The 10115-nt window shown below is 38.3% G+C and overlaps 1 pseudogene; it reads right to left on the minus strand.

Moving 5' to 3' along the window:
* Positions 1–456: 456 nt before the first annotated feature.
* Positions 457–1727, minus strand: LOC127664205 (arginine/serine-rich coiled-coil protein 2-like; annotated as a pseudogene).
* Between the last annotated feature and the right edge of the window lie 8388 nt (positions 1728–10115).

The raw sequence follows: 10115 nt of genomic DNA on the forward strand, positions 1-10115 counted from the left end.
ATTTTCTTTATTCACATTTCAAGTCTTATTCCCTTTCCATTTCTTATCATCACTGCCCAGCTTGTGTGCAGGATTATGTGCCACATGGCCAGACCTTCTAAAGGACATCTACAGAAACGTTGGCTTCATTTTTCAAGAAATGGAAATAACTGTGCTAGGTTAAATCAAAAGTATAGAAGACAGGGGACACGAGAAAATCTATGTATGAGATTTTATCCCACCCAAAGCTTTAATATATTTGAAAAGTAGAATTCATGAACTAAAAACTATTGTCCTTCTAGAGTCCTGTCAAGTTTAATAGAAGTGGGTTCAACCTGATTACAACACTGACACCAGTATCACTGATCTGATATTTACAAAAAAGTAATATTTTACAATAAATTAATGTCAATGCAACACCCAAGTCAGTTATAATACTAGCTGTTTGGTGAACAAGGTCCTAACATCAGACCAAGTCTATAAAGTCCAAATGGATATTTTCCAAACTTCACACATTGAAGATGTGAAACCCAAACCTGTTTCTCTTTGTGTGTGGGTTTGCAATCATACTGAGCATCAAGATTTCAAAAAAAACTTCTTGTTGCTTCAAAGTCTTTTAACTTTCTTCATCAATGGAGCTATAGCCAACTTCATCTTCACTCTTAATGCCCATTAACTTCCTAAATTTGACATTTTGGTCCTTGTTTCCAAAATTCATTTTTTTAAGATTTCAGCAGACTGAGATTTGTTGCCTTCTTTCTTGCCTTGCCAGAGCATTTTCCTCTCTTTCCCTTGCTCAGCAAATTTCACTGGATTCACAGCTGCTGGGTTATAGTAACTGGGCACTGCTGCTATACCTGTCTCTGCCAAGGCTTTAGCTTCCAGGGCCACTATTTGGGCGTCCATAGCTATCTGAGGAGTAACCTGGGTAACCTGGGTTCCTGATTTCAACACTGCCTCCAGTTGCTGCAGCCACTGCAGCCATTTCTTGTTGTTTCTGATTTTGACCATTTCATTTTTTGTTCTTATAGTTTCTTTGTCCTTTTTCATCTAGTTAATCTTCATGGGTAAATTGCTGTGTTTCTGCCTCTGAAGGGAGTTGGACTAGGTGTCTGGCTTAGGCTTCTGCTAAATCTTCTTGGTTTTTTTTTTATCCTCTTCTATTTTGACTTCAACTGCATGTTCTGCTCCTGGTTCTAGTCCTATGCCTGTGTATGGATCTTAATCAGGAGAATGTTCTGATCCTTCTTTTTCTATATCTGCTTCTAGATGGTGACATCTTCCTGCCTCTGCTTCTGGGTTGGGATTGATTTTCCAATCCCTACTTCTTGAGCAAGACTTCTTCCTTTCCCTGTTTCTACTGCTATAGCGTCTTTAACTTGATCTAACTTCTGCCCCATGATGACTTCCTTTCTTTGTGTTTGTGTCTGTCCTCACCATTCCCAGATGAATTTAATCATTCTCTTCCTTTGTCAGAAGAGTGTTCTTTGTCATTGTGCTCCTCAGACTTGTGTCTCTTAGAGGCCTTATCTTTGGATTCCTGTCTCTTTGCTTCTGCTCAGGCTCCTGTGCTTGCTTCCATCATTAACTAATTTTTGTTTTCTTTCTCTTGACTTTGACCTCAACTTTGAAAAATGATGTTTTGAGGCTACAGAAAAAATAGATATATTTGACTACTCTTTTTTTCTTTTCTCTATCTGGTGATGTCTTTTCTGGGCCTAATCTCATTCTGTATCAATAGCCACCATTGCTTTTGAGTCCCAGCTGCTAAATTGGTGCTTCTGCTTACCCACACTCAATAGTACTCCCTAATTTCTTTCTCAGCCCGTTTGTCCTTTGAGTAGAGGAAGGTTATTGATTTGGTTGAGTTTATTGTATATCCAGCCATCTTGATGAAGTTCATTATCAGGTTTAGGAGTTCACTGGTGGAATTTTAAGTAGACTATCATATCGTCTGCTAATAGTGATATTTTGACTTCTTCCTTTCCAATTTTTATCCGTTTGACTTCCTTGTTGTCTAATTGCTCTGGCTAGGACTTCAAGTACTATATTGAATAGGTAGGAGGAGAGTAGGCAGCCTTGTCAACTCCCTGATTTTAGTGGGATTGCTTCTAGTTTCTCTTCATTTAGTTTGATGTTGGCTACTGGTTTCCTGTATATTCCCTTCACTATGTTTAGGTATGGGACTTGAATTCCTGCTGTTTCCAAGACTTTTACCCTGAAGGAGTGTTGGATTTTGTCAAATGCTTTCTCAGTATCTAATGAGATGATTGTGTGGTTTTTTCTGTGGGTTTGGTGCAGAATTTTATCAGACCTTCAATGAAGACCTAATTCCAATACTCTTCAAATTATTCCACAAAATAGAAACAGAAGGAATGCTACCCAATTTGTTCTATGAAGCCACAATTATACTTATACCTAAATCACGCAAAGGCCCAACATAGCAAGAGAACTTCAGACCAATTTCCTTTATGAATATTGATGCAAAATTCTTGGAAAAAAATCCAAGAACACATCAAAATGATCATTCACCATGATCCAGTAGTCTTCATCCCAGGAATGCACGATGGTTCCATATATGGAAATCCATTTATATAATCCACCATATAAACAAACTCAAGGAAAAAAAACACAATCATCTCATTAGATACTGAGAATGCATTTGACAAAATCCAACACTCCTTCATTATAAAAGTCTTGGAAACCTCAGGTATTCAAGTCCCATACCTAAACATTTGAAGTGAGAAAACACATTCCAAATTCAGATCTTTGGAGGTGGTGATATTTAATTAAATATAGGCTAAGCCTTCTATGGATAAACCATCTTGTTCTCCAGGGTAAAAGAGAAGAGAGCAAGATAAAATTTGCTGCATTGAAGATAACAAACAATAACAATTATAAAGTCACTGAAGACAATGAAGGATTAATTTCCTCAGTCAGAGGTAGAAAGCCAATACTTCAAGGGGTATGGAGAGGGGTGCATCTTATAAGGAGGGTGGAAAGTCTATTTCTTTGGGTGATATAAGCCCTTGAGAATCTGAAGGTTCAAAGTTCCAGCCTCATGGTGTCCTGCCACACAGCTCCGTCCCAGGTTACAGGATCCCATCCTTTTTTTTTTCCATTTTTTTAATTCGATATATTTTTTATTTACATTTCCAATTGTTTCTGCTTTTCTAGCCTTCCCACTCCCCGAAAGTCCCATAAGCCCCCTCCTCTCCCCCTGTCCTCCCACCCAACCCTTCCCACTTCCCCATTCTGGTTTTGCCCTACGCTGCTTCACTGAGCCTTTCCAGAACAAGGGGGCACTCCTCCGTTCTTCTTGTGCCTCATTTGATGTTTGGATTATGTTTTGGGTATTCCAGTTTTCTAGGTTAATATCCACTTATTAGTGAGTGCATACCATGATTCATCTTTTGAGTCTGGGTTACCTCACTTAGTATGATGTTCTCCAGCTCCATCCATTTGCCTACAAATTTCATGAATTCATTGTTTCATTGTGGCAGAATAGTTCTCCATTGTGTATATATACCACATTTTTTGCATCCACTCTACTGTTGAGGGAGACTTGGGTTGTTTCCAGCTTCTGGAAATTATAAATAGGGCTGCTATGAACATAGTGGAATATGGATCCTTATTACATGCTGGGGAATCTTCTGGGTATATGCCCAGGAGTGGTATAGCTGGATCTTCTGGAAGTGAGGTGCCCAGTTTTCAGAGGAACCACCAGACTGATTTCCAGAGTGGTTGTACCAATTTGCAACCCCACCAGCAGTGGAGGAGTATTCCTCTTTCTCCACATCCTTTCCAACCCCTGATGTCTCCTGAATTTTTAATCTTAGCCATTCTGACTGGTGTAAGGTGAAAACTCAGGGTTGTTTTGATTTGATTTCCCTAATGACTAATGAAGTTGAGCATTTTTTAAGATCTTTCTCCGCCATCTGAAGTTCTTCAGGTGAGAATTCCTTGTTTAACTCTGTACCCCATTTTTAATAGGGTTGTTTGGTTTTCTGGAGTCTAACTTCTTGAGTTCTTTATATATATTGGATATTAGCCCTCTATCTGATGTAGGATTGGTGAAGATCTTTTCCCAATTTGTTGGTTGCCGATTTGTCCTTTTGATGGTGTCCTTTGCCTTACAGAAACTGCAATGTTATGAGGTCCCATTTGTCAATTCTTGATCTTAGAGCATACGCTATTGGTGTTGGCCACTTGATCCTCGACAAAAGGGCGGAAAATATCCAATGGAAAAAAGATAGCCTTTTCAACAATGGTGCTAGTTCAACTGGAGGTCAGCATGCAGAAGAATGCGAATTGATCCATCCTTGTCTCCTTGTACTAAGCTCAACTCCAAATGGATCAAGGACCTCCACATAAAGCCAGACACTCTGAAGCTAATAGAAAAGAAACTGGGGAAGACTCTTGAGGACATCGGTACAGGGGGAAAGTTCCTGAACAGAACACCAATAGCTTATGCTCTAAGAGCAAGAATTGACAAACGGGACTTCATAAAATTACAAAGTTTCTGTAAGGCAAAGGACACCATCAAAAGGGCAAATCAGCAACCAACAAATTGGGAAAAGATCTTCACCAACCCTACATCAGATAGAAGGCTAATATCCAATATATACAAAAAACTCAAGTAGTTAGACCCCAGAAAACCAAATAATCTTATTAAAAAAATGGACTACATAGTGAAACAAAGAATTTTCACCTGAAGAATTTCGGATGGTGGAGAAGCATCTTGAAAATGCTCAACTTCATTAGTCATTAGGGAAATGCAAATCAAAACAACTCTGAGATTTCACCACACACCAGTCAGAATAGCTAAGGTTAAAAACTCAGGAGACAGCAGGTGTTGGCAAGGATGTGGAGAAAGAGGAACACTCCTCCACTGCTGGTGGGATTGCAAGCTAGTACAACCACTATGGAAATCAGTCTGGTGGTTACTCTGAATACTGGACATGACACTTCTGGAGGACCCTGCTATACCTCTCCTGGGCATATACCCAAAGGATTCCCAGACATGCAATAAGGACACATGCTCCATTACGTTCATAGCAGCCTTATTTATAATAGCCAAAAGCTGGAAAGAACCCAGATGTCCCTCAGTGGAGGAATGGATACAGAAAATGTGGTATATTTACACAACGGAATACTACTCAGCAATTAAAAACAATGAATTCATGAAATTTTTAGGCAAATGGTTGGAAATGGAAAATATCATCCTAAGTGAGGTAACCCAATCACAAAAGAATACACGTGGAATGCAATCCCTGATAAGTGGATATTAATTAGCCCAGAAGCTCTGAGTACCCAAGGCACAATAAGCATAACAAATGACTCCCATGAAGAAGTAAGGAGAGGGTCCTGATCCTGGAAAGGCTTGATCTAGCATTGTAGGGGAGTACCAGGACAGAGAAAAAGGAGGGAAATAATTGGGAGAATGGGTGGAGAAAAGAAGGCTTATGGGACATATGGGGAGGGGGGAACTGGAAAAGGGGAAATCATTTGGAATGTAAACAAAGAATATAGAAAAATATGTATAAATATATATTTTATATATATACATATATATATATACATATACATATATACATATATATATGTATACATATACATATACATATATATATATATATATATATATATATATATATATATATATATATATATATATATATATATATATATATATATATATATATATATATAAAAGAACTGGGAAAGGGGAAATCATTTGGAATGTAAACAAAGAATATAGAAAATATATATATATAAAAGAAATGTTCAACATCATTAGTCATTAGGGAAATGCAAATTGAAACAATCCTGAGATTTCACCTCACACCAGTCAGAATGGCTAAGGTTAAAATCTCAGGAGACAGCGGGTGTTGATGAGGATGTGGAGAAAGAGGAACACTCCTCCACTGCTGGTGGGATTGCAAGCTGGTACAACCACTATGGAAATCAGTCTGGCGGTTCCTCAGAAAACTGGGCATGACATTCCAGAGGACCCTGCCATACCACTCTTGGGCATATACCCAGAGTATTCCCCTGGCATGCAACAAAGACACATGCTCCACTATGATCATAGCAGCCTTATTTATAATAGCCAGAAACTGGAAAGAACCCAGATGTCCCTCAGGGGAGGAACGGATTCAGAAATTGTGGTATATTTACACAACGGAATACTACTCAGCAATTAAAAACAATGATTTCATTAAATTTTTAGGCAAATGGTTGGAACTGGTAAATATCACCCTAAGTGAGGTAACCCAGTCTCAAAAGAACACTCATGGTATGCACTCACTGATAAGTGGATATTAGACCAGAAGCTTGGAATACCCAAGACACAATGCACATATCAAATGATGCCCAAGTAGAAGGAAGAAGTGGCCCCCAGTCCTGGAAAAGCTCAGTACAACAGGAATACCAGAACATGGAAGTGGGAAGGGGTGGATTTGGTAACAGGGGGAGGGAAGAGGGCTTATGGGACTCTCAGGAAGGGGGGGATCCAGGAAAGGAAAACTCACTTGAAATGTAAATAAAGAATATATGGAATAAAAATAAACAGGAGACAGCAGGTGTTGGCAAGGATGTAGAGAAAGAGGAACAGTCCTCCACTGCTGGTGGGATTGCAAGCTGGTACAACCACTCTGGAAATCAGTCTGGTGGTTCCTAAGAAAACTGGGCATGACACTTCTGGAGGACCCTGTTATACCTCTCCTGGGCATTTACCTAGAGGATTCCCTGGCATGCAATAAGGACACATGCTCCATTATGTTCATAGCGGCCTTATTTATAATAGCCAGAAGCTGGAAAGAATACAGATGTCCCTCAGTGGAGGAATGGATACAGAAAATGTGGTATATTTACACAATGGAATACTACTCAGCAATTAAAAACAATGAATTCATTAAATTTTTAGGCAAATAGTTGGAACTGGAAAATATCATCCTAAGTGAGGTAACCCAATCACAAAATAATACACATAGAATGCAATCCCTGATAAGTGGATGTTAATTAGCCCAGAAACTCTGAATACTCAAGACCCAATTAACATATCAAATGATTCCCAAGAGGGAAGGAGAGTGCCCTCTTCCTGGAAAGGCTTTGTGCAACAATGTAGGGGATTGCCAGGACAGAGAAGTGGGAGGGGAATGGGCAGAGGAAAGAAGGCTTATGGTACTTATGGGGAGCAGGAAACCGAGAAAGGGGAAATCATTTGGAATTTAAACAAAGAATATAGAAAATTGAAAAAAAGGAAAAGAAAAAAAGAAAACGGAAAAAAAGATGCTACTATGAAAGAAAAAGTACTTTGTCCTTGCCACTTGTTTCAATGATAAAGACTGAAATATGCAGCATTCTGTCCATTGCTCCATAACAGACCTACCTCTTCCTGACCATTGCTTTCCCATGGCTACAGTTATCTCATGGTGAACCATGATCAAAGCTGCTGTTATGAATTGGGCATTTAGAGATGTCAGCAGAGCTGTCCCTCAGGTTCTCACATTTCTGCCATGATCCTATTCCTTCCTGCTCAGTGTGACTTCCACAAATAGACTTCTCATGAGGCTTTCAGTAACTTTCACATACTCTCTATAAGATCTCTTCCTGCAGGAGCTGTGAGGACAAAGCACAATGATCAGTGGCCTTTGAGAGTTTGATGTTTTCCCATATTACTCTGTTCATTAGGACATGTGGACAGCCCAAATTGGGAATTTTATTGATGACAGTCATATGTTCGATATTCTAGATAATAAATGAATAAAACAGGCAGTTAGGTTAATGCATTCATTAGAATATGTGTACTTCTTTGAGAGTATGAGGTGATATTGACCACAACTATTTCTTAAATCCTCTATCACAGGTTATCATAAAAGATTTTTCCTCTGTTAGCTGTGAATATTTAAGAGGCAGAAAGAAGAATTACACACTGGTTCAGTGTTGTTACCAGTGTTGCCATTGTGGAAGATGTCTCTGTCTTTTCTTTTTATTAATTGACTGTTTATATCTTTTAAAACATTTGACTCTTAGTCTACATGTATTCCATTATTCTTACATTTATGAATATATCTATACAAAATATACATCATAAATTCAGCTCTTTCAATTGGTGCCACTAATTGATATGTGTATCAATTCTACTGAATTTGGTATGCATTCAAGTATTTCTTGCCTCTTCCTCTTGGTGTATGTAGAGAGAATTTTTATCAATAACAGTTTTTATAGGTGACAATAAAAACCAATCCAAAGGGAAATCCACACAGGTAAAAGAACTCATATTGAGTTTCCTGTTTGGATGTGTGGGTTAAGTTCTAAATATGCCATATGTAGATATAATCCAAAGTGACAAATTGATTTTAGAGTTGGTGTCTGTCAGAAGACAAGAGCGTTAGTAGTAACAATCTGAATACTGACCGAAGATTTTGATGAGAATGAGTTGAAGTGTTTTAATGGAAAACTGGTTTGTGTGATCAAAAATACTTTTGGGCATATTGGAAACTGAGGAAGTTTGGGATAGGAGAGTGATTAAATATCTAAAATGGCTATATTGATGTAGTGTGATTTACACTAAAACTTAGCCTGAATCTTAAAAGATGATTCCTACATGAGGAAAACTATGAGAGCCCTCAAAATTTGAACAAGAGAAAAATGCTTGTTTAAAGTACAGTTTCAGCATGCTCTACCAGGATCTGAGGCTTTGAGTTTCTGTTTAAATAAAAAGTGAAGTTGAATTCACCTGCAGTTCTATAATTCTATTTATCTTGGGTTCTCCATTCTCATCGTCTCAAGGATTAAATGTTCCTCAGTAAATAGCTCTATTCAGATTTCTGTGCTGGAAGCTTCAGTATCTGAAGTGAACATGGTTGAAATTTTATGAGCCTTTCATATCTGAGTAGTCATATATTGACTCAAAAGTAAATATAGGGACTTCATTGTATATTTTAATTCCCCTAAATTCAGGGGGATAAAATGTGTATTACATCATGGAAAATATTTTCGTGTGTAAATTTCTATGTTCAGATTTTATAATCTGATGCATATTTTTCTGTGCAATAGGAGATTGCAGTATTTTAGAACTCAAATGAAATTTTTACTATACTATATTAGTTGATATTTCAAAAGACATATCACCTACAAATTATTTGATAATCTTATATCTGTAATGGAACCTGCTGTTGTATCATTGTAATTAACAACATAGTAGCAGGCAGCATTCTTTGATTTGATTTTTTGGCTTTTTTGTTTGTTTGTTTTGTTTTTTTGAGGCAGGGTTTCTCTGTATAGCCCTGGCTGTCCTGGAACTCACTGTGTAGACCTGGCTGGCCTCGAACTCAGAAATCCACCTGCCTCTGCCTCCCAGAGTGCTAGGATTACAGGCATACGCCACCACCGCCCGGCTAGCAGGCAGCATCTTATGCACACATTTTCATAATCTGTGACTAATTAATGTGGTTGTAAAATCACGGTAGACATTTTCTGTCTTTTTGAATTGTTTTTTAGATTGACATAATTTTATAATTTTAGATTTTATATATGTATATGAATATTTATGTATGCTTGTAATACATTGGAAAAATAGAAAGGTTGTTATTAAATAGAAAGAAATATACTTTTATCTTTTTATAGGATATTTTCTTTATTTGCATTTCAAATATTTTCCCCTTTCCAAGTCCAACCCACAAAACTCCTATCCCATCGCCCCTGTTCCTGCTTCTATGAGTGTGTTCCTCCACCCACCCAACCACTCCCACTTCCCCCGCCTTGCCATTCCCCTACATTGGGGCATCAAACCTTCACAAAACCAAAGGCCCCTCCTCCCATTGATGTCCAACAAGTCCATCCTCTGCTACAAATAAGGTGGAGCCATGGGTTACTACATATATACTCTCTGGTTGGTGGTTTAGTCCCTGCGAGCTCTGGGAGGGTTTGGTTGGTTGATATTATTGTTCCTACTATGGGGTTGCAAACACCTTCAGCTCCTACAGACCTTTCTCTACATCTTCCACTGGGGACCCTGTATTCAATCCAATGGTTGGCTGCAAGCCTCTGTATTTGTCAGATTCTGACAGAGGCTATCAAGAGACAGCTACATCAGGCTCCTGTCTGAAAGTACTTCTTGGAATTCATAA

The sequence above is a fragment of the Apodemus sylvaticus genome, chromosome 1, assembly GCF_947179515.1.
Source record: "Apodemus sylvaticus chromosome 1, mApoSyl1.1, whole genome shotgun sequence".
Lineage (NCBI taxonomy): Eukaryota > Metazoa > Chordata > Mammalia > Rodentia > Muridae > Apodemus > Apodemus sylvaticus.